Source organism: Uranotaenia lowii, chromosome 3 (genome assembly GCF_029784155.1).
Source record: "Uranotaenia lowii strain MFRU-FL chromosome 3, ASM2978415v1, whole genome shotgun sequence".
Taxonomy (NCBI): domain Eukaryota; kingdom Metazoa; phylum Arthropoda; class Insecta; order Diptera; family Culicidae; genus Uranotaenia; species Uranotaenia lowii.
In genome coordinates, this window is record NC_073693.1 from 180035760 (window position 1) to 180059541 (window position 23782).

General features: G+C 38.7%; 1 protein-coding gene and 1 pseudogene across 1 annotated transcript in view; both read right to left on the minus strand.

Annotated features, from left to right (window-relative positions):
- Positions 1–22826, minus strand: part of LOC129751624 (G-protein coupled receptor dmsr-1-like) — a 157028-nt gene extending 134202 nt beyond the window's left edge. The window contains exon 1 of the mRNA XM_055747230.1: positions 22079–22826. The gene's annotated coding sequence lies outside the window, so the exon portion shown is untranslated. The remainder of the gene's footprint in view (positions 1–22078) is intronic.
- On the minus strand, positions 9843–11573 carry LOC129751625 (COP9 signalosome complex subunit 7a-like; annotated as a pseudogene).
- Positions 22827–23782: the final 956 nt, after the last annotated feature.

The window sequence follows — 23782 nt, forward strand, 5'->3', positions numbered from 1 at the left end:
ATAGTATACAAAATTCTTTTTAATTTGTAATATGCATGCATTGTTTGAGTGAAAATATCATAGTAAAAAATTGGCCATCAAACCACCCCCCCATGAGGCGACCCTGCTCAGAGATGTAATTTAACTAATGAAACATATTTTTTCACCGAGTATTGGCGTAGAGCAATAAAACCAATATTAACACAGTTTGTAGGTGAATGTCAAAATCCTCTGTAAATCTGTAAAGAAGCTTAATTTTGATCATTGATTCAAATAAAACCTAAGATTCTAGTAAATTTAGAAAATAAATTCAATCAATCAAGCCAATTAAACCAAACGTATGTTAATTCCAGGAAATTATCACGAATGTATATACAAAAAATTAATTAAATGAGGGGCACAAAAGTGTCATTAGGAGTCACGTTTATTACCCTTGTATACAGCAATTACTAAGTGGATACAATAACTTCTACATAAGTAAGTCGCCGGACATCGTATCTCAATTGTGGCATAGAGAGAGAGAGCATCAACTATTCCAGCGGCTTTTCTCTCAGAAAATATGTTTCCCTTTGAAGGTGGGCCGCATAATGGCCTTATTGACTCCGTTGGCAACATTCGTGATAATAAGTAGGAGGTACTTCCTTGGGATAGTATCTATTCTATACTTTTATATCCGCCAACATTCGCACGTGGCAACTGGCTGTGTTGTGTGTGTACATATATGATACTGAGTCGAGTTTAATAGAATTTGTTTGCACGATAAAGGACAATCTTATTTAAGCAGAATCGAATTTATCGATTGATTTTGATACTGAAAACTTGGGTCACTGTCCCCTGTTGATTGTGAAAAGAGTTTAGTAATAATGTATTAGCTTCTTAGAATTGGCTTCTTCGAATTGGTTAACCCAAACCACCACCACTTGCAAAGAATTCCGAAACATCAGTCTGAAACATGCTATAGGAAAAAAACACACAACGTCTCATGTGAATTATCGTAATTTAAGAAATTTCTAACCCGAATTATGAAGGCGTAAATTTCGTAGGTTTAAAAAAGCGTCGCGAAAAAACGATGCGATACTCAAATTTTGTGTAAGATTTTTGCACACAACACATAAAATTCCAATTTTCAATTTTAGTCCTGTACCATTGCACATTGTTGAAAAAACTGGTATGAAATTGGCATCCACACGTTTCCCCAAAAGTTCAAGCGAATCCTCAAAGATAAATGTACACTGAGGAGACTTCTTTTAAGCCAAGAAACAAGTTAAACTGGATTCCGGAATACATTGCTTATTTGCTCACAATTATCGATGGATGAGGATTAAACATAATTTTTCAATAGTATGGCAGCTCCAATTGATTGAATCCATAGACGATCGGTTAAACCTCATCTACTTTTATGCGCCAGGGAGTTGAATACTTGAGAAGAAGAAAACTCGAACAAGCCTACGAGAAAATGGAATACCATTTGCGCTCAAAACGTAATCAACTCTCTGGAGCCACCAAGTTGCCTTTACAATCAAATATTAGTTTACTTTTTTTTCATGTTTGTTAATGGCCCTACGTCTATTGTACTTTTTGGATAGCCAGGTCTGTTATAAAATAAAAAAGCCCCAAATTTATGAAAATTGAAGAAAATTATAAATTGCATGATTCCGAATATATAGGGAAAGTCCAGTCTTATTAGAACCATGCTCACTAGTAAATTTTTTTTTAAATTTGTCATCCCATTGAAATTGAAAAGAAAATATAAAATGAAATAGCTCAGGTCCATTTTTCCAAAAAAAAAACCTTTAAAATTCTTCACGTTGCTCAAAAATCTGAAATTTACAGTAAACAAATGAGGCCTGAATAAATTTGAAACCTTCTATTTCAACTTGGGGTTGAAACAACATGATGGGGATGAAAATTTATGTTGAACAGAACTTTTTTTTTAATTTTTATGTTTTTTTTTTTAACTTTCTGAAATAAAGTTTTTACATGGAAATGATTATATTTTCCGAACTTTAAGGGTTATTGAAGCAGGGCTACAAGCAACCATGAGGCAAAAAAGTAAAGCAAAATATAAAAATATTGTTCAAATCAAGTCGAAAACTTACTCAAAAGTGATTCTAAAAATTTCTATAGAACGATATCAAGATAATTTTGTTTGTTGAAAAAAAGTTTTTTAAAGGCTCGTGGCCCCACTAATAGAAAGACATGAATTGGACAAAAAGGAACATTTTAAATGAGTTTTGATAATTTAGGAATATCGACCACATAATCCTAAAGTTCTGAAGCAGCAATGGGAGAGAACTAAAAGATCGTACCCAAAGGACTACGACAAATGAGCCCTTCGGGGAACTTCGAGTTTATCCATTATCTATGAAAAAAAACCAAATTTACCATTTTTTCAAGTTCACCCTACACCCTAATCCGATTTTTTTCAAAGCTACTAACACAGTTGAAGAAGATTCAAATTGACAATTCTACACATATAATGAAATTAGAAACCAGCGACTGTTTGACAGAAAGTTTACAGAATAGACTCGAGGTCAAGTTGAATTGGCCCAATATTGAAAAAAAAAGATGAAAATAGAAAAATTAAAAAAAATAAAAATTGGGAGATCCTCATAAAAAAATGACAACACAATGATACAAGATTGTAAATAGATTTACAACACTGCCGTTCCAGGCAAAAAATTCCCATGTGAAAACGTGCAAACGAGAAAACGAGATTGAAATTTCAGCTATATTTCCAATTTAAATTAAAAAGGTTTAAAGAAGTTTTAGAATACCTCGTAAACTTTGATAAAAGCACCTAATTTTTTTTTTTTTTTTGGAAACATCTCAGAAGTTCCTTAGTAAGAAAATTCATGCGCTAACTTCCAAAAAAGTGGACTGTACTAAAATAGGTTTTGAAATCATCAATTGATACCAAGCTATCTCATCAAGGATAATATCTAAAAATATGAAAGCAAGAACATCAATAGCATGGCAAATGTTACCTGCCATGCCTATTTCCGATGCAGCACGCGTTTTCAACATTATGTGTATACATATATTTGGAAGCTTTTAGTACTTCATTTAAGTGTATGAGTATAAGTTTTTATAACGCTTGTTGCTTTGCGAAGTTCATACAGTGAGCGAAATAAGAATAGCACACACATAGTGGTAGCTTGTTAAAATATAAATGATGGGAAATTACGAAAATTTTCTTCCACAGTTTGCTCTGAATTGCTTAACGGATAAATCAAGCATAAGTTTACATTTTTTTTGACGTAGCAATTGGCGTTGAGAACCAACAATGTGGAAAAAAAGGGGTGCGAAATAAGAATAGCACCACTTGAGTTTTTCAACAAAAATAAGATTATTTTAAAAAATTTACTGTTTAAAAGTGAATAATAATGCTTATACGAATTATTTGAATAGATAACTGCATTTTAGTAGTTTTCCAGTATTCCAAAGGTTTTCAAATGTATTAAAAGGGGGTTTTAAGAGATGCTCTTCTGGCGTTAAGGAATTGGATATTTTAGCTGTAATTCTTTACCAAACTACTAACTTCCTTCATTAAAATGACGTGAAATGATGAAACAAACATTCGGGATTAATTTGGAATCAAAAGAAAATAAGTTGGAAATCAAAAACTTTGATTTAGTTCAGTAATCCACACTTTTTCCAGTTTCAAGTCGTAGATGGCAGCACTATCTTGCAGTTTATTTATTTGTTGGTCACTGTCTACGGCAATTGAATGTCATACAGATTGATTACTTAATCTTATCTTAAAACTATCCTTACTTACATTGAAATCAAAATATACATACACTTGGTTAAACAATTTACAAGATATGTCAAACGGGTTATAAAATTCGTTCCTACCATAGTTGTTCAATCTCAGAGGCTCAAAACCCCGTAAGGAACGAGAGGGGACATGAAACGGTATCATTTCCACGAGGCTAGCACTATCAATATTACAGGATATGACGTCGAATATAAACAGACGACGAAGTAGTATAATACGTGAACCAATCGGTTCGATGTTTAAGATTCCACATCGAGCATGGTAATGTGGAAGGCGTTGAGGTTCGTTCCATGGTAGGTTAGGCAGTGCGTATCTCAGGAATCGCTTTTGAACTGACTCGAGTAGCTTCAATCCTCAGATCGTGTTTGGTGCCCAGACTTGAATATTGTACTCCAATCCACAGCGAACAAGCGAGCAATATAAAGCTTTGAGAGTTGTAGTGTCACTGAATCCATTGGTATTCCTGACCAAAAATCCTAGGACTGTTTTTGCTTTTGCTACCGTTACAGCTGAGCTTTGCAATCCTTATACCCTTCCATTATCCTATCCTATCCAACCTTATTCCATGTAGCAAAATAGAAATGTGAAATGTAGACACTAGCCGGCAACCCAGAGCATCCCCCGGAAGAAAGCAAAGGAAAAGTGTTTTCACGTACACATCTGTAAAAGCACTGGCATGAGCAGTTGACAACAGTCTTCAGACTAATCCAACTGCCAAGAAAACCGTTAATAAAGTAAAAAAAAAATGTTCCTTGAATGATAGGGACTCATCCACAATAACACCGAGATCTCGAATAGACTCAACTTTTTCAATAGCCACGTTATCAGCTGTGTATTGATGCGAAATTACAACCCTACTTCTGGTGAACGTAATAATCTTATATTTCTTAAGATTCACTTCCATCGTATTCACTTTGCACCAGAGCATAAGCTTATCGAGGTCCTGCTCTAGTGACAGGCAGTCTGTGTAGTGAGCTATTGAACGGTAAATTTTGAGATCGTCTGCATAGAAAACTGCATAGAATTTGGAATCGATAAGTTCACAAAGGTCGTTCATGAAGAGGTTGAACAAAAGTGGACCCAGATGGCTGCCTTGAGGAACACCAGATGGAACCATAATGTTTCGAGATTTTATGTGACCTTGTCTGACGAAAGCAGTTCTGCCTTGAAGATATGATTCAAGCCATTTCACCAGCCAAGTTGGGAATCCCATTTTGTCCAATTTATCAATCAGGTGCTTGTGGGGTAGTCGATCGAAAGCCTTTGAGAAGTCCACGTAGATTGCATCCCTTGCGTCTTATTTGCCAAAGAACTGCTAATGAAGGGGACATAAACCATCAGGTTTGACAATGTTGATCTCTTTTTTTCTAAAACCGAGCTGACATTCATCAATGATATGAGTTGCAACTGTGCTCATTGCGTTAAAGATCAACAGTTCGAAAACCTTTGCAAAGCAATTTAATATGAAAGTTTATGACTTGGTCATCCACTTCCTGCCAGCTCAACTCAAATACTCACGTTCTCAGGGTCGGCGCACGTTCTCAGGGAGGACGGAAACGACCAATCGCTGCTTACAAAGCGGACAACACAAGAAAGCAAGACAAATTACAGGGCTCATTACACACTAAATTTACCAGAAGTTAATTACGATTTTGACATTTATTGTTTTAACTTGCCATTTTATGCCTTCACCGGGGTTTCCCGTCCACAGTCTCGATGGCCATCGTTCGCTTCGGTTTCCTGGAGTAGCTTTTCAATTTCCTCCTAAATCCAGCCCTGATATGAAAGGCTGCGTCCGCTGAATTCTCCTGCTATGGGCCAACCACGCTACGGTGAAAGTTGACCGGGAGCTGGTAGTCGAAACACGGCTATGAGGATGTGCGCCGTGGGTCGTCTGGTGTATTCCGGCCTAACCGGCAGTGACGTCGTTTCGGAGCTGCTTTAAATGGGGTCAGCAGTGCGGTCGGGATGTGTAGAACCTGGCAAAGCGTGCGGAAACAACGGAACGCTTTCCAAGACGGATGGGGATTGAACCGTGCACGAACAGCGAACACAATTTGACGGCGTGTTAAGCTGCACCTCACACAATCCTGTCCCACTACAGTGGTTTTCGCACAGGACTTATTATTCACACGGTTCGCTCCCTTTTCTTCGGCTCACCCGGCCGGACACTCCGCACAAACTCCGAACGGTAGATCACGTTTTCGGTGAGGGTTTTATTGTTTAAAGAAATAGATGTTATTCGTTTCCCGATCCCGATACAAGTGAACGAGACATCCGCCGTCGTTCACGCATCAACCTCCAGATTCCCGCTCTTTTCTCTCGGGTGTCTGGATCCGGTGTCATAAATGTCAAATGACACCTGTCATTTGACGGTCAACCTCAATTAGGGCATATTGGGCAAGCTGATTTTTTATAGCTAATTTGAATTTTAAATCTGTTTACATAATGAGCCAAAATTAACAAAATTAGGAAAAAACAAAACGCGTAAACAAAACAAAACCTCCATTGAATTGATACCGTATGTAAACATTGTTTGAATCGGTAACAATCCTCCCCTAGATCGGCCAGGAAAAATTTCAAATGAAATTTTTCCGTGCAATGTCTCTTTCGATCAATTCCAAATTAAACTGCTGCCATCCATCCGCCTTGAAACCGGACCCAATGTTTTTAACAAAATTTCTGATTGAACCATCTTGTGCCCCCATTAAGCATTTCTTGCTGCCGTTCAGTATTTCATTAAACTCTCCTTTTGAGAAAATCCCCATTACATTGCTTTTCAACTCCGGAAAACATAATCTTTACTTTCCTAGACTTGTATTAATTGCCTTAAACTCCTCCATTCCGTGCAGAGGAAAACCTAATACCCTAACTCTACATTCATTCATCATCATTCACTCTCTATCCTCAATCATTGGACGCGTCCTCCATAACATTCATACTAACACTCACGCTTATCAATCATTAAATAAACTACACTCAACTTAATTTAATTCTAAAGACAAAATACGACACTGCCTTTTAAGAAAAAAAAAGGAAAAGAGAAAGGCTCAATCGCCTTGGGTTGAAAATGACCGAAACGTGATTATAATCCAGGATTGTGCGGGGTCATAGGGCATCAATGTTGTGAAACAACTCCGCTCAAATTTGGCGCATGGCTCAGGATCGAGCCACCGTGTACTGACCATCAGCGTCGCGTTGACTCCGGTCTCCAGCGCAGCCACCTTGAATTATAAACACGCCCAGTCGAACAACTGGCACACGATTGACCTGCCAATTTATCCAGTATCATTTGCCATTAAATACTTTAAGGGGGGGGTAGGGTCTAACGGGTATAAAAAAAACACCATTTTCACGATTTTTTTCTAGAGCTATCGTTCAAACAAATGTATTAAAATTTCTTGCATTATACAAAGCATTGTTAAAAGAACATTTAGTAATTTTTTCGCAGAAAAATATTGAAAAAATGAGCCGGTGACGGAGCATTTTCGAGGATGCCTTTTAGAAAACAGGATTTGCGGTGGACACTGTATCTCAGCACAGAATCATCTGAAGTCAAAAAATCAGAGCAAAATATTTTTAATAGATGTTTTTCTGGACCCCAACGTTTTTATTTAACTTAAAAATATTTTTATGAAATTTTTGTGGCTGTTTGAAGTAAAAACTACGATTTTTCACGAAAAAATCCGCCATTTTTCACCTGTAAAATCTCCCCAAAGTAAAAAAATCAAAAAAGAAAAACGTTGGGGTCTGTTATTTTATATGTAGAAAATATGTTCCAAATTTGAAAAGAATCGGATAAGTAGTTTTCAAATGACGGTGTCCACGGACTTTAAAAATGTGCTTTCGAGAAAAACGCGTTTAAAGTTTCTGCTCTTGCTTTCTTGCAGTATTAGATAGGAGGAGATAAAGGCCTATAACTTCTACAGTTTTGCTTCAATTGACTTGAAAATTTGACACAACATTCTTGAAATGTTTTACAATAAGAAAATAAAAAAATAAAAAAATCGATTTTTTGAAAGTGTTAGACCCTACCCCCCCCTTAATGGAAAGTTTTCTAACTCAACTATACAACTATTGTCACACTTTTTCCAAAAAAATTATGTTACGAAAAAGTGGACTACTAAACGCACTTCACGGTTGTATGGGGATGTGAGCAGCAGTGCTAGGCCACGTCTAAATGAAACGAACCATTACGATTGTAAACAAAGAGAACTGTCGTTTGGTTTGTTTCCCCACATGAGGAAAAACAAAATCCACGATCCGATTTGAAACAGGTAAATTTTTCTTATTCGCCATTCTTTTCGCAATTCACAGGTGATACTGATTTTTTCTAGATGCTATCCGAAATGGTGGAACTGAAGGGTCCTGATTCCTCACCGTAGGGAGACGATTTGTAAGCAGAGATGCTGGTAAGTGCAAGCCTTTACATGAAAACAAACAACTTATATTTTGTGTTGTTTCCAGATCATCTTGCCACGGATAGAACCGAGAGATTGAGCCTCGTAAGACACCCTCCGGAACTGATGGCCGGTCTAACCCTATTGATTCACTCTGGATAGGCTGGTGAGTATTGAACGGTACAAAGCTAATGAGGCAGTAGTTCATTTTTTCTTTTATTTATTTATTTATTTTTTTAGACTTCTACGATGGTAACCGATTTTTCCCTGACGAGGGAGGGTCTCAGGAAATTAGGACAACTCGGAAAGGCCCAACAAAATTGAGAATGATGTCTAGGGGAAGAGGAACATTTAAGTTTATTCAGAGTGTCAGCGTCGCGAAAATAATAGGGCTTATTTTAGTGTTCGGAGCAATAAATTACCCTGGTTTAAGGTGGGCCGCAGGCCAGACCCCCAGGGATTTGCCATTAGGGTCCTCCAGCTCGTAGGATGAGGAACCGATACGTCGCACTACTCGGGCCGGCAGAAATATTGGGCCATACTTGGCATTATATTGCTCGGCGGCGTTTGATTGTTTGGTGTTTCTTTTATACACCGTTTGGCCAACTTCGAATGGTTTCCCGCATGGAGCAGTATTATACAAGAACGATTCCCATTATCTTCTTCCCAAGACACACGAAAGATTAGCTTTATAGTTTTGGATTATTAAAGTACGATTAAACTTGTCTTTTTTTCATGGAATGGAATCGTTTGGACGCACTTTACGATACAGCGAACGGGTCGTTAAGTAGAGTAACCATTCATTTTTTTTTGCTTTTTTCTGAAGAAATTTTTCTAGAAAATGTAGCAAAACGATAGATGTAATCGTCGTCTAATCTTTTTTTTTTATTACTGCGGACGCTACAGCTTATCTTAAAAATATCTTTTTTCCATCAAAAATAACAAAAAGAAAAGGTTTCATTTATGATCTCTTAGAGATAATATTATTTATTCAACTATTATATCCAACTGTTTTATTTTAATTAATGATTGCATGGTTCACAAAAAAAAATCGTTCAAACTAAAAAAATTATCAACATTATCATCGGTTAGGTTTTGGAATGCTTAATGCTTAGAGTCGTGACCACAGATTTTCTATAATGTGAAACGAACGCTGGATTCTTAGTGCCCCGCAGAATGATTACTTCCAGAACCGGACTGGCGTTTCAGGTTGATTAGGATTACTGGGAAGATGGCCATTGGACTTAGCATCTTACTTGGACTGGATTGAGCTGACGATTATGGAAGACTTCTTGATGAAGGTGTTTAGGTAGAGGCTGGGAGAACAGTTGGAAGTCTTCACTCGAGGGATTTACGCCGTGTGCCATCCTGTATGGTGTACGTTGCTGGATTATCTTCTTCGTCGTCTGCGTAATTGGGAGCTCCGTTTCCAGATGTTTGTCCAATTCTGGTCTGTCTATAAATTCATTTAAAAAACATTTAAAATTTAAAAAAAAATTATCAATTGCAACTAATTACCTTACCACCTGCAGTTTGAAGACAACCAGACAAGAGAAGGAAATGAAATAAAATAAAACTAATAAAAGTTTTGACACACAAGATTTCATTTGAGGAAGTCTGGTTAATCTATATACAGAAAATTTCTCAATGGGTAATTTAAATTGAAAAAACTCAAAAACCAAGAATTAATTTTGTTATGGGATTTAGATGAAAGACAAAAAAACATTTGGTTGCAGATTTCACAAACAAGAACTGCCACCTGATTTTTAACGGAGCATACATGACTTGACAAAACCACTTGTTAATTCGGAATGGAGGTGATTTCTTTCTGATGGTTTTTACACCAAACTTTACCCAGACACCAAACACCACAAAAATAAAAATTCAACCCAATCAACACAAACTTAGAATAAATTTAAGAACAAATTAAACGCTTAGCTTGTTTTATCGAGAAATGTTTCGTCTATTTCTCCTCAGTTATTTTTTTAATTGTTAGTTCTAGAGTTTCATTAATATGGTCAACCTTGTTTGCACTCCTCAACGTTTCCAAACAAAACCGAGACCAAACCCGGAACCGGTAGCAGTAGTAGTATGTAGTTATCATTAAGGGGGAAAGGGACATCACCAAACACACTCAAAATGCGTGCGCCCACTGCGGCAATCATTTAGCTCATGAGAAATTTTTGAACCAGGACTTACCGCTCACTTTGAGGCTTTTCGATTTGGTGGACTTTTTGCGGGGATCCGGATTCCCGACCGACATCTCCCGGCCCGATTCGATGGCCATCGCCTCGTCCGAATCGTTTCCGGCCTGGACCTTGATCAGCTTTTTGAGGTTGGCGATCTGTAAAAGTACAAATAATTAGTAGTTTGGGTAGACTCGGTAAGAAATTTATCAATTAACCTCAGTGTCGATTGCATCTTTATGTTTCAGGCGTTTTTGTTTTTCCGAATTTGCCCGGTCGATTTGGTTCTCCAGGCATGCCAGAACCGTCTCGCAAGAGTCGCACCATTCCTGTAGGGTTCCCACGATTTCTGCAATATTGCCGGTGCGAATGTCCCGCCCAATCGCATAATCAACCTCCAACTGTTTGTTCTTTTGGTCCAGCTTGCCATGGATAATGTCCCCGTAGATGGCCTCAATAATCAGATCCTCGAGATCCCGAACATTTTTAATGTCAAACTCCTCTAGCAGTTCTTTATACGGGATGCATTTAGTTTTGATGGCCAACGAAACGATGGTAAAATAAACGATGGATGGAGCTTTTTGCGCATAACCGGAGTCAGCGGAATCAGCTGGCCTTCGTTGGCTAGATACTCTCGGTACGTTCCGTAGGCAAAAAGTTTCAAAGTATTGTAATAACTGGCATTTGGACCGGTCTCCAGCTATGGATGAAAAACAAACATTGAATTATCTTGAAAGTAACCGGAAGTCGAGAAAATCTCACCTCAGCGATCCGTGGCAAAACCAACAGCTCCCCGAAAACGTACACTCCGGGCGCTTCCAGAACCTGTTTGATCAGCTCCAGACAGGCTGCTCCTCGGGCCGTTTTCGAAAGAAGCACGTACTGTTCGATGGGGTTCTGGGCCGAATATTGCTGCTGGTGCGACGAGTTCTCGAACTCGAGATTCAAATCGGGCGTCATCGCGGCGAATGCTTCTGGCTTATTCCTTTACCGGTGTTCCGGAGATTGAATTTTTCTCCGTACAGAAATAAGCAGCTGATTTTCTGGCCTGTTACGCTCGATTTTCACTTGGCCTTTCACTTTCCAACACTTTCAAGCAACCAAAACACGCCATTTGTTTTTTGGTTTGTTGGCAGCGGAGACACACGTCACACTCGGATGTATTCGGAGTTTATTTTTACGGATTATTGCTCTTATCTTTCAAAAATATTTTTCAATCATTCCAAGCGAAGACACATAAAAGATGAAAAAGTTGTTAAAAATTAAAAGATTTAAGAACGATTACTGGAATAGTCACTATTCATGTAATCAGAACAGAATAATATTCACGATTCAGGGTATGATATTTGATTATGCGGGTTGGCATACACTCGATGACGGAGATCATATCTATGCTTTCCCGATTCGTGAGCTTTTTTCAGATTAGCCTGAACAAGCTCGTATATTTTAGCGAAAAGTTCTTTTTGGCTATTGATCCGTTGATCAAAATCCATTTCCTCGGAACTATTAATCCAGCGATGATCTGAACCTTTTGCAAAGGCCTCGTGGCCATGAATTATGAAATAGGGAGTCAATTCTGTTGATGAATGTCGGGTCGTATTGATGACGGTTTCTATTTCAGGAAGTTTGCTGTCCCAGAGTCTTTGATCTTCTCGGACGTAAGTTCGGATTGCGGCATTGATGGTTCTGTTTACCCTCTCAACCGGGTTCGCCTGAGAGTGGTACCTGGAATTTAACCAATGCCTCACTCCAAACTTTCCGAGAAAACCTTTAAATTCTTTGGACAGGAAGACCGAAGCGTTGTCGGAGATAAGTGTTTCTGGCGTGGAGTATCGGAAGAACCATTGTTCTCGGAGGTAAGTACAAAGAGACGTACTATTTATTTTTCGTACAGGTACCAGCAAACACCACTTACTGAATAGGTCAGTAACCACGAGTATGTGTTGATTCCCCTTTTTACTGCGGGGAAGTGGTCCAATATAATCCACAGCGATAATTTGCCAAGGGTGAGTAATAAGTTTTTGGTCCCCCATGGTCGGCACAACTGGGACCGAGGCGGGTTTGGTCTCCTTGCAGATGGTACAACCTTTAATGTATTCTCTTATCTCTTTGGTCATCTTCGGCCAATAATATTTTAATTTTATTTTTGCCATTGTTTTGTCTGTTCCTAAATGCATTGATTCGTCATGACATTCCTTTAGTACAGAAGCACGTTTTTCCGGACCAACTACGATTTTCCACTCAAACCGATGGTCGTAGGGGAGGTTCGGGGTGGACACAAATTTGTACAGAAGTCCATCCCTCACCTGGAAGTCTACGTATTCGTCTGGCTGATCCATAACCTTCTTCTTCAGGTCATCATACCACGATGAGATCGTTTCGGCTGACACTGCAGCAACACACCTTGATAACGCATCGGCAACCACGTTGTCCTTGCCTTTCCGGTGCTTGATGGTTATGTCGTATTGCTGCAGAGCCAAGCTCCAACGACTGCAACGTGATGAGGTTTTCCATTTAGTACGAAGGATATGGGTCAGAGCAGACGAATCCGTGATCAAGGTGAAGTGTGATCCTTCTATGTACCCACGGAATGCTTCGATGGACAAGAGAGCCGCCAAAGTTTCTTTTTCACAAGCATGGTAATTCCTTTGAGGAGTACTTAGCTTGTGCGAAAAATAAGCTATGACCCTCTCCTGGCCATCTTGGTTTTGCGTGAGTACGCCAGCGACTGCTACGTCGCTGGCATCGGTTTGAATGGTGAATTCTTTATCAAAGTCAGGGCTAACGAGGACCGGGGAAGTTATTAGTTTTTCTTTAATGGCACAAAAAGCCTTTTCTGCCTGGTCAGACCAGGATATGGTCTTTCCCTTGGTTTTCAGTAATTCCGTCAGTGGAGCCGTAGTCCCGCTGAAGTCTTCGATGAAACGGCGGTAATAGTTAGCCATTCCTAGGAACCTGCGCAATTTGGTAACTGTTATTGGACGTTCGTACTCAACGATAGGTCGGATCTTATCTGGGTTTGCGCGCAAACCATCGATCGATAGTAGGTATCCTAGGAATGGTAACTCGTTTACACCGAAGTGAGATTTGTCCAGGTTAATGGAGAGATTGGCCCTTCTAAGTCTTTTGGCTATCTCGGCTAATAGTTGCAGATGGTGTTCCAAAGTCTCACTAACTACAACTATGTCGTCAAGATATACAAAGACAAAAGGTTCCAATTCTCCATTACCTAATACTAAATCCATGGTTCTAGCAAGTCGACTAGGACTATTTACTAATCCGTAAGGACATCGAGTGAACCTGTACATTCCTGAACCTTGAATGCTAAAGGCCGTATAGTTTCTAGACCTTGGTTCCAAGGGGATTTGTAGGAAAGCCTCCGACAAATCTATGGTACTTAAGTACCTCGCTCTGGGTAATTGTCCCAATATCCTACCAGGATGAGGAAGCGGATAAGCATCTCGAACGGTTCGCTCGTTCAGCTTACGAGCGTCGAGGCAGAGTCTGACCTTTCCAGAGGGCTTGATTACAGGAACCACCGGCAGTGACCAGTCCGATTGACAGCGTTCGATGATTCCTATATCTAGCATCCGGTTGATCTCCTCTACCACTTTCTCGCGTACTTTGGGGGACATTGTATACGGGTACTGTCTAACGGGTGGTTTAGCTTTCCATTCTTCAGCTATTTCTATAGAATGTTGAGCTAGCGGGGTGATTGGTAAGTAACCAGGTTTGGCCACTTGGAATGTACGTTTGATTTCTTCTAGCTTTTCGGTTTCTTCAGGGGTAAGTATATATTCCGGGGCTCTAGGTTCAGTGCCACTCTCTTCGTGCAGAAGGGCACACTGCACCTGAGGATAAATGTTAAATTTAGACCAAAAGGTCATTCCTAAAAGACAATCAATTACTAAGCCTTTCACCACAAGTGTTGCAACTATTTTTGTATTATTTTCAAAGTGATAAGGAATAAAAACTTCACCTAAGATTATTAATTTACCACCATCGGCAGATTTTAGCTCTAAATTTTGGTGTAACGGATATAACTTTACGTTTCGCAAACGCGTGTATAAGTTTTCGCTTATCAATGTCTGATTGCTACCGGAATCGAGCAAACCTTTGAGGCGTATGTTGTGAATATTCACCCAGGCGTATGGACGATTATCGCCTGTGTTTTTGATCGTTATTTGTAAGATTTCCGAAGAATCACTTGTATACCAATCCGGATGGACTGGTTCGCAGTTGAGTAAACTCAGTTCAGGTGTGGGGGAGTTTACGCTAGGTCTTTCGACTCTCGGCGCTTTTCGAGTGTCGGACGACCGTTTTTTTGGCAGTACGGACAGTTCTGTGTGTCGAAGCCTTTGAAGCCACAGATGAAACAAATTAGACCGTTAAGCGATCGGCATTCTTCAACCTGATGATTGGCCTGTCGGCAATTCAGACACACGTTAGCTGGGGGTGGTGTGAAACCATCCACAAGATAGTCGATTGTTCGACGAGGCCGCGATGGACCAGGTTGGTTCTCTTGCGTAGAGATCTTCTTGGAATCAGAAACTGTTCTGCTGTTACCAGAGTTCTTTTTAAAGGGGTAACTGTCGTGGGGTGGGTTTCTAGTTTTATCTCGCCAGTTTTCATTTCGGTTATGATTAGATCGTGGGTGTCGTGATTGTTCGGATCGTGAGTTTACTGGGTTGTTTTGTGTAACAAGATTAACGGCGTGTTCTGGGGCGAATACTTGATTGTACATGGCGAAATTTGAAGAATCGATAACGTGGCCCGCTTCAATTAGCTGGGGTAGATCGAAAATCGGTTGCCATAAAAGAGATTTCTTATAATCGTTTCTAAGATTGCGCTTTACTATTTCGAGCTTTTCACGGTCTTCCATAGGATGCATCATGCTTCGGAACATTTTGTCCATCGCAAAATAATAATCTTGGAAGGTTTCATTTCTTTGTTGCCTTCTTTGATATATTTGAAACCGAAGAAGGGCATCTAGTTCCGGATGGGCAAAATTACGTTTTAACTCCCATACTAGATGATGCCAATTCATCAAACGACCGGGATAAGGATGTCTCATGCTCATATACCAGCTTTTAGCTGGTCCCTCAAACAGATGAAACGCTGAGTCGAACAGTTCTTGTTCAGACACGCGTTCTGAGAGCGCCAATTGCTCAACTAATGCTAAAAACTCGTTTAATTTTGTTCCTCGATCTGTACCGGAGTATTTTTCAATTTTCCATAACGAAACTGGAAGTGTTTTGTGGGCGACCGCGACGTTTCGGTCGGGTAGGTGCATGCAAGGTGGAACATTATAAGGTGGGTATGGGTTCGGATATGATACTGATGGATGTATATTCTGTGGTGGAACCGGAAACGAAACTTGCGGCATAGCTGGGGTTTGAGAAAACGTGGGTGGAGATTGGCTGAATGAATTTGGCCACTGTGACATTGTCACCTGATTTGAAGCAAGCGTAGTAGGTTCGAAAAGGGCTTGGCCGCGCGAATATGGTAAGTTGGGCCAAGCATTCGGCATACTTTGGGGTGTAATAGAGGTGGGTACTTTAGTAGGTACCAATGACATCGAATTTCCGATAATTGACGATCGGTTGAACCACGGCTGAGTGAAAGGGTATGGTGTGGGATCTCTAACACTGTCATAACTGGCATATTCTGTTAATTTGTAAGGGTATGGGGTCGTAGTAGGATTTATCGATGGGCGCGGTACGCTTGAAACAGGATTATAATCCGAAGTAATCGCGGGAGTGGTAATTGGTCTAGCATATTGATTGGTCACGACAGTACATTCGACGGTGACGTCAGTGAGCCTCGGAATTGTTCCGGTGTTAGGTTCATTACTTGTAGTTTGGCTGATCAACGGATTTGTCACGGTAGTTTTTTCGAAATGGGTTCGTTCATTCAAGGATGATTTACTTCGAAGTTGGATAAGTTCTTTTTCAAGTGCTATTAACGAATCGCGAAAGATGTTAACATCAGGTTTTTCAAGGTCTGTCGAAATGAGGCCCATTCTCTTCAGACATTCAATGGCTTCTTGTTCCGGCGATGAGTTACCTCTTTCTCCCTCCTCAGCCTTGTCGAATAACTCATCAACTATATCCTGAATCGGAGTGGTATCTGGGATATTTGAAGGAAAATATTTATCTATATGGTCGCAAACACGGGTTAAGAGTTTACCAGCTTCTTCATTGATCGGGGCCAAAGCATTACTTCCTAAAACGGCCAACCGATTAGCTAAGTGCAGTAATGTATGTTTCACTTTAGGAGCAACTCTATTAGAATTCAAAACGGATTGTTCTAAATAAATGATTCTGTCTCTACAAACACTTATTTCCTCCTCTGGAGTACTCGGTACGATCATTTCCGGTGTACCTCTTTCTCTCTCCTGCTTCAATAAATCTCTTAAGATCCGTCGACGTCTGGTCAAGGATCGATCACCAGTAACTTCTATACTTCTCATAATCAATTCTGAATCTAAATCATTCCCTTCAAGCAATTCAGGGCGCAATTCTTGGTATCGGTTTTCGAATCTTTGTCTCAATCCTGTAGCATTTGTCGCCATTTCGGACGCACAAGTACTAAAAAACTGAGCAGAATAGAAAAGTTAAATGAAAAATAATACAAATCAAGAAAGTTAAGATCATGTAATCCTGCTATGAAAAGTAACTAGGCGAAGTACTGAACGCAGAAATACTTAAATGGTTCTCCAATCTGGTTAAATCAGAATCTCCCAGCCCCCCTTACTGGTCAAACGGTTTCTTAGCGGACTTTTGGAAACAGCTGAAAACGAAATTGAACTAATCAAGACAAGCGACAGTTGGTCTTGAGTCTCCCTGAGGAACGTTGGAAAAAATATTCTGGCCAAAGACTAGAATATTTTTTCCTTTTCGATGGATCGCCAATTGAAAGTTTTGACTTGGTCATCCACTTCCTGCCAGCTCAACTCAAATACTCACGTTCTCAGGGTCGGCGCACGTTCTCAGGGAGGACGGAAACGACCAATCGCTGCTTACAAAGCGGACAACACAAGAAAGCAAGACAAATTACAGGGCTCATTACACACTAAATTTACCAGAAGTTAATTACGATTTTGACATTTTTGTTTTAACTTGCCATTTTATGCCTTCACCGGGGTTTCCCGTCCACAGTCTCGATGGCCATCGTTCGCTTCGGTTTCCTGGAGTAGCTTTTCAATTTCCTCCTAAATCCAGCCCTGATATGAAAGGCTGCGTCCGCTGAATTCTCCTGCTATGGGCCAACCACGCTACGGTGAAAGTTGACCGGGAGCTGGTAGTCGAAACACGGCTATGAGGATGTGCGCCGTGGGTCGTCTGGTGTATTCCGGCCTAACCGGCAGTGACGTCGTTTCGGAGCTGCTTTAAATGGGGTCAGCAGTGCGGTCGGGATGTGTAGAACCTGGCAAAGCGTGCGGAAACAACGGAACGCTTTCCAAGACGGATGGGGATTGAACCGTGCACGAACAGCGAACACAATTTGACGGCGTGTTAAGCTGCACCTCACACAATCCTGTCCCACTACAGTGGTTTTCGCACAGGACTTATTATTCACACGGTTCGCTCCCTTTTCTTCGGCTCACCCGGCCGGACACTCCGCACAAACTCCGAACGGTAGATCACGTTTTCGGTGAGGGTTTTATTGTTTAAAGAAATAGATGTTATTCGTTTCCTGATCCCGATACAAGTGAACGAGACATCCGCCGTCGTTCACGCATCAACCTCCAGATTCCCGCTCTTTTCTCTCGGGTGTCTGGATCCGGTGTCATAAATGTCAAATGACACCTGTCATTTGACGGTCAACCTCAATTAGGGCATATTGGGCAAGCTGATTTTTTTATAGCTAATTTGAATTTTAAATCTGTTTACATAATGAGCCAAAATTAACAAAATTAGGAAAAAACAAAACGCGTAAACAAAACAAAACCTCCATTGAATTGATACCGTATGTAAACATTGTTTGAATCGGTAACAAATATAGAAATTCCACGGTAATTCCTACGATGTGAATATTCTCAGATTTATAGATAGGTGTTATTGCACCAGTTTTTCAGACTTTTGGGAAGTTGATGATTCCAAGGATTTAATAAAAAGTATGCTTACTGGGAGTGCCAAAGAGTTACAGCATCGTTTAATAAATAGCGGGGGCAGACCATCTGGTCCAGCTCCCTTACGCTCGTTTATTTCTTTAAGAGCCTTTGTCACGTCGCTTGGGCTAACTCTTATTTCGGGAATGCTAATATTAAACGATTTTACTGCAGTCAAATGTTGAGTGCTAACGATATTGTTGTGGTCAACGAAGGTGGTTTTAAAAAACTCTGTGCACAGTTGAACTGCCTCAGTCATGTTTAAAACCAAATTTAGTATCAATATTGATTTTCCAGGTTTATTGAGACCCATATTCATCATTTTTAAGGTATTTTCCCATCACAGTTTTGTGGAAGTTCAAGCTGCAGAAAACTTTTCCGGATTTGCAAAAGAATCACCAGCACAAAAATGTACAACTTCCAAAATTCCTGCTCATCTCAACTTCCGATTCAATTGCAAATCTTACCAATAATACTGCTAGCCGTCTGGTCCATCAAGGTCCATCGCAAAGTATAACTTTATTCTGATAATCGGTCCAAAAAAATCACTTTTGGTGACCTTGGTGCAATTCTATTTTTTTTTGGATTTTGTGATCTTATAATTTCCAAAGGGTTCACACGGTACATGTATTTATTTCTTGACCAAAATCATCCAGCACTCCCTAATTTATCCCGGATATTCTAAAATGAGCATGAATTTGGTTAAATGGCAAGAAAGTGCTGCCATCTATGACTTAAAACTAGAGAAATAGTGTTCGACTATTAAAAAACATTAGTATTTTTTAATTCCAACCTGCTTTTTGGATTCAAACTCAGCCTCAAATCTATATTTCATCAGTTTGCATCATACTTATGGTTAATGAAGAAATCAAGCAGTTTGGTAAAGTTTCATAGATCAAATATCAAATTCCTTAACGCTAGAGGAGCATCTCTTAAAACCCCCTTTTAATACCTTTGAAAACCTTTGGAATTCTGGAAAACTCCTAAAATGCAGTTATCTATTCAAATCATTCGTAGAAGCATTATTATTCACTTTTACACAGTAAATTTTTAAAAATAATCTTATTTTTGTTGAAAAACTCAAGTGATGCTATTCTTATTTCGCACCCTTTTTTCACATTTTTGATCCTCAACGCCAATTGCTACGTCCAAAAAAAGTAAACTTATGCTTGATTTATCAGTTAAGCAATTCAGAACAAACTGTGGAAGAAAATTTTCGTAATTTTCCAACATTAATATTTCAACAAGCAAAACACATAGTGGTGCTATTCTTATTTCGCTCACTGTAGCATCGACGTTGCGCTGGTGTGCTTTGTGCTTAGCCATTATTATTTAACACTAGGAATAACAAACCCATTTTTGTTAAATGCATTTTTTCCAACCAGAAAATGTTCAAGCTTTAGCCATACATCAAGGCAAATCAATCATCTTCCTTACTGGACCTAAATTATTTATTTATTTATTCAATTCTGATCGTATGAATTTTCCACAATCGAAAGCAAAACAAAAAGTCAAATGAACGTTAATCTAGTGTTAAACCTGATAAATACTTTCGAGTGACATAAGACGGAATTTTAAATAACTAGATACATGTTTAAAAACTAGCTCAGTTGTAAAGTAATTATTCAAAAATGTGACTTTAGTGACCAATTCCAAAATATGTAACATGTGAGTTACCAGTCTGAAATAAGTGACAAAGTTAATAAAAAGCAATCAACTTCTAGTCCTGTTAAAGTCAATTTGCCTCTTCATTCTGTTTGCATCTTAGCAAATTCATATTGCATAGCGAAAACATTAAGAATATAACTATCCAAGCAGTATGCCAGCTACAGTGATTGAATTCGGTAGATGGATCTAAAATGTATCTAGTTGCGCCAGGAAGTTGGAGTTAAAAGCAATTGATTGAAAAAAGTGCATTTCAACTCTCTTGAGCCACCAACTTGGTACTGAATATGTAGATCATCACATTTTTTTTATTTTTTTACAATTTCTTTATTTGAAACAGCAAACACCTTCAAGCTTTAAGGAGCCAAACTCGTTTTGTATTTCTATAATTTGAATGCTTAGCTTAATACTTAATTTATGGATTCACTGTTGCAATTTTTTTACCATAAAATGAAATTTTTATCTAATTATTCTTTTTTTTAAATTTTCATAGCAATTGTTTGAAACTAACGGTTATATTGAAAAGGGCAAAGCCTATTATACTTCTATTATTCATTTATCTTATATCTGATTCTTTAGTATTCAACCCAATTAGAAACATTGAGTTTCAAATTTCTCGTATGGGCTTTGCATTATTTGAACAATTGAATTAAAATTTTATTTTACTATTTAAAATGTATTTGTGGCCCATTCTTGGGAATTTTTTTTGAGAAATTGTCCATTCTGGGAAGAAAAAACCTGGGAAATGGTTCATTCTGGTGTTTGATTTTGGGTATTTGTCATTCTGAGAAAATGTTTTCGGGCTTCTGGGATACAATCAATTGACCAGATCTCAACGTGTTATAACTTTGTTCCCAGAGCGGCTAACCATTTTAACGAATCTACAATGATTCAGATTTAAAAAAAAAAAGTTTATTTAAGGCATTTCTTTACTTTCACTGTAACTACTGAGGGTGATGTGATAAGACTTTGACATATTCGACTAATTTATTATTATAATGATTAGATAAACAACTTTGTTGAAGGCATTAAAGCCCTAATTTGAATAACATAAGAGTTAGCATTTTTATCTCGCTATCGGTGAATCCCTCGGCAAAAAAAATTTCCACCATAATATGCACCTTGTAGAACTGAACAATGAAGCCAAAGACACCAATTGTCTATCTCTTCATCCCTTATTCTGTGATAGTTTTCTGTGATGCTATTTTCTTTAATTTAATGATGTTCTGCACCACTGTGGGGTGACTGAATCAGTACGATCAAACGTTAAAAATGTATATAGTTTTATGCGCCAGGAAGTTGGAGTTGAGAGCAGCTGATTGAAAAGGTGAAAACTCAAAATATCAACAAAAAGATTACCATTTGAACTCATAATAACGTTATCAACTCTCTGGAGCCACCAAGCTTTCAAGGGTATTAAAATGCAAGCATTCGTATTTCTACAATTCTGATTGTTTGGGTTGTAAATAGTATAACCGTTAGCACTCATAACGTAGGCAATTCTCTGGAGCCATTAAATTTGTTTCGGTGTTAAAGATTCAAATGATCGATTTTCTATGGTTGTGTAAAATACGCATAAACGATTGAAGTAAGATTTTTTTAATTTATTGATATAGAATTCATTCGAAACAAATCCGTGTGTTGCTTGAACAATATCTTTCCAACGCCTTTTTCTAGAAAATGTGAGTCGAATCTGAATTCTTCAAAACATTAAACTCTTTTATTGTAACTGATTGAATTTCGTTTAATTAGTGAAATTGAACAATTATAAATTTTCGAAATTCTGAGAAAGTTTTAAACTCGAATTACAAATCAAAATTAAGATAAAAAAACCTCGCCTTTTCTAGTATTTAATATTCCATCGAATCGTGTGTTGATCTCACCAGTTCGATCAATTATAAGAAGATTAATGCCCCTGATTCCATCTAATGCCCTTCGCAGGAAACGTACTCACCTTTCTTCAACCATATGCTTAACGAATAGTTTTCCACAACACTTGAAAGCACTTTATACACTGTTGTTTGCTGACGGCACAGAACGTGTGCGGTTGAGTTGAAGTCTTCAAGTTTCCAAAGCGGCTTTGGAATACAGCAAATAAAATGAATACTCCATTCAATTATCCTCGTAAACATGGAAACACGTGTGTGAAGGATTGCAAAACCAATTTTCAACGTTCATATCATTCCACATTCCGGTACTATTCCACTCGAGCACATTGTTGGATGGACCTGTGGTACCCATTTATCATTTTTCTTAGATTTACAATTTTTTAACAAAGAATGAAAAATTTAAACTTTGGTTTCAAATTTTCTTCATCGTTTCACTTATCCAATAATTCCACAACGCCGATAGCTTTTGTAAATTCAAATTTGTCAGTGATGCAGCAAGCACGCAATGCCAACCTTCTTTTAATTACGAGTAGCCAGAAAGGTCTCCTTTCGAGTCTTTATACAACTACGGCATCTATTGCATTAAAAGGCAGTAAGTAATCCTCAGAGCAAGACAACTTCATTTAACACTGTAATCTGATTTAACATCCTGCAGCATCCGGGGGTTGAGAATAACGGTCTGGCACCACGCAAATGAAACCGTTTTTCTTAAACAGCACTGATGAGTTCACAGAGCGAGCCAGCTCGAAATAGATGCCGACCGTGTTGGGCGGAAAAATTTTCCCGAATTTTCCCATCCGACTCGTCCCTAAGACTGCCAACTGTTGACTGAAATGTCTCTATCAATCTGTTGGCATCTTTTCATCTTGTTCGTACCTAGCATGTGCTGGATGAACCACAACATCCAGTATCGTTCGTGTTCGTGTCCGTTCCGAAATGGGCCCTTATTTTTCTTCTTCTCTGAAGTGCTGCAAATTTTGACCGTTTTTAAATGACTTGCTATTTAAAATTGAAAAATATACAGTTTTTATACAAACAATAAGTTTACGAATCGATCAGTCGGAACTTCAACATCAAAATTATTTTCATTTTTAAATTTGCATGCATACATTATATTAGAATATTTTGCTATTATCCAATTCAACATAAATATAAATTGAAATTGTACAGATTTTTATGTCTTTTCTTTTCTGTCAATCGTTGAAGCAATGCCGAAAATATGTTCGAGACAGCCTTTAACGGTAAAATGGCAACACGAAGTTCATTCAGAAATTCAGTAGGTTTATGATCGGGATGCCCAGAATCGTATCTTCTGTTGAGGGCAAGTTCTGCATGCTCGTGGTGGAATCATACCAGCCGAGTGTGCGCTCTGTGCACTTTTTTCTGTTCCTCCAAAGCGAATGATGAAGGACAGTGAGTTTGTTTATGCTGGCATAACTCATGAACGTTTAGTAAATGTTGAGCGATTCGTAAATGTGCAACAGCGGCGTGTTTATAATATCAATTTCACCGGTGAGATGATGTGTTTATTGAAGAAGACAAATCCATTTGCGGATATTTGGAGGAGGTGGTAACGTGTTTATTTTTCCGCTGTGGGGCACAGCCAATTGATACAGCGGGAGATATACTTGTATCCGAGTCAACAACAACACCCTGCAAACAAGTTCCGTTTTAGATAATTCTAAAATAGCGCCATAATTCTTTCGGCGCATAGAGGGAAGGCGAAATATTTTTTGCAAATTACCTATTATGACATATACATACTAAAG